The 1,182-nt window shown below is 31.8% G+C and overlaps 1 protein-coding gene across 1 annotated transcript in view; it reads left to right on the top strand.

The window, feature by feature from the left end:
• Ccdc171 (coiled-coil domain containing 171) overlaps positions 1 to 1,182 on the top strand; it is a 533,698-nt gene that overhangs the window by 309,166 nt on the left and 223,350 nt on the right. The gene's annotated exons all lie outside the window — the stretch shown is intronic.

The raw sequence follows: 1,182 nt of genomic DNA on the forward strand, positions 1-1,182 counted from the left end.
ACTAAATAAATAAGTAAATTAATTAATTAATTAATTAGAACAACATACAGTAAAAAAAATTGAGGAGTTACAAAATTATCTGTTCACAAGTCACAAGGGATGGTACAAGTAAAATAGAACTAGGTGCTGTGGTATACACCTGAAATCCCGTCTACTTGCAAGTCTGAGCTAGGGGGATGTAAGTTCAAGGTCAACCTGGGCAACATAGTGAGATGATTTCTAAAAGAAAAGAAATGACTAAAATGTTAGAATAGAGCTTGAGCACTTGAACTTGGGATCTAGCAAGAGTTTATCTCTCTGTATAAACTTCACCTTTTTAAGTGTTGGGCCATGTGGAAAATATAACTGTAATTTGTCTCACCTGTCAGAAAACTCAGAGGTACAGTCTGTATTCAATGCACTAATTATATATTTTAGATGTATACAATTAATAAGTTTCTTTATTCTCTGCTCTCTTCCTAGAGTCTTTATTTCTTTTTAATTTTTAAATAGTTTTATTGAGAAACAAATAGCAATGAGACAGTTTCAAAACCGATTACTAGCACAGTTTCAATAATTAATACATTGCATATTGTTGTCTTAGTGGTTATTCATTGTACAGAATGCAGACATGATATCCTGTCCACAAACACTATTAGAACAAATCTTTCTATTCATTGAATTAAGAGAATGCAGCTGTATATCCATCCTAACTATTCTGAGTATACAGATACAAAATGGTCGTTCGTTTGTATCCCCCGTTTTTGTTTAGTTTTGTTAGAGAAGGGCATTGCATTGTCATTTAAAAATTGTGGGTGCGTGAATTCAGCAAAATAGTCCAATATAGTCCAGTAGTCCATAATAGTAGTGGGTTTTCCATAAGACAGGCAATGTCAGAAGTTATTTTTTTTCTTTTGTGCCATAATTTTATTCATAAACAAATAGCAATGAGACAGTTTCAAATCAAATCCGTAGGACAGTTTCAATAATTAACACACTGATTTCAGGACAAGGAGTGTTATCAAATAACTATTATCTGGAAAAAAACTTTTCATCATCTCATGTAATTTAAATTCCTGTCCTTTGTTCCCTTGTGTATATTTTTGCATTAAAAACTCTGCTAAAAAAATTAACACACTGCATACATTCTTCTTAGTGTTTAATTGCTGTACAAGATGTGGACTTGATATCCTATTTACAAAC

This window comes from Octodon degus, unplaced genomic scaffold (genome assembly GCF_000260255.1).
Source record: "Octodon degus isolate 3935 unplaced genomic scaffold, OctDeg1.0 scaffold00044, whole genome shotgun sequence".
Lineage (NCBI taxonomy): Eukaryota > Metazoa > Chordata > Mammalia > Rodentia > Octodontidae > Octodon > Octodon degus.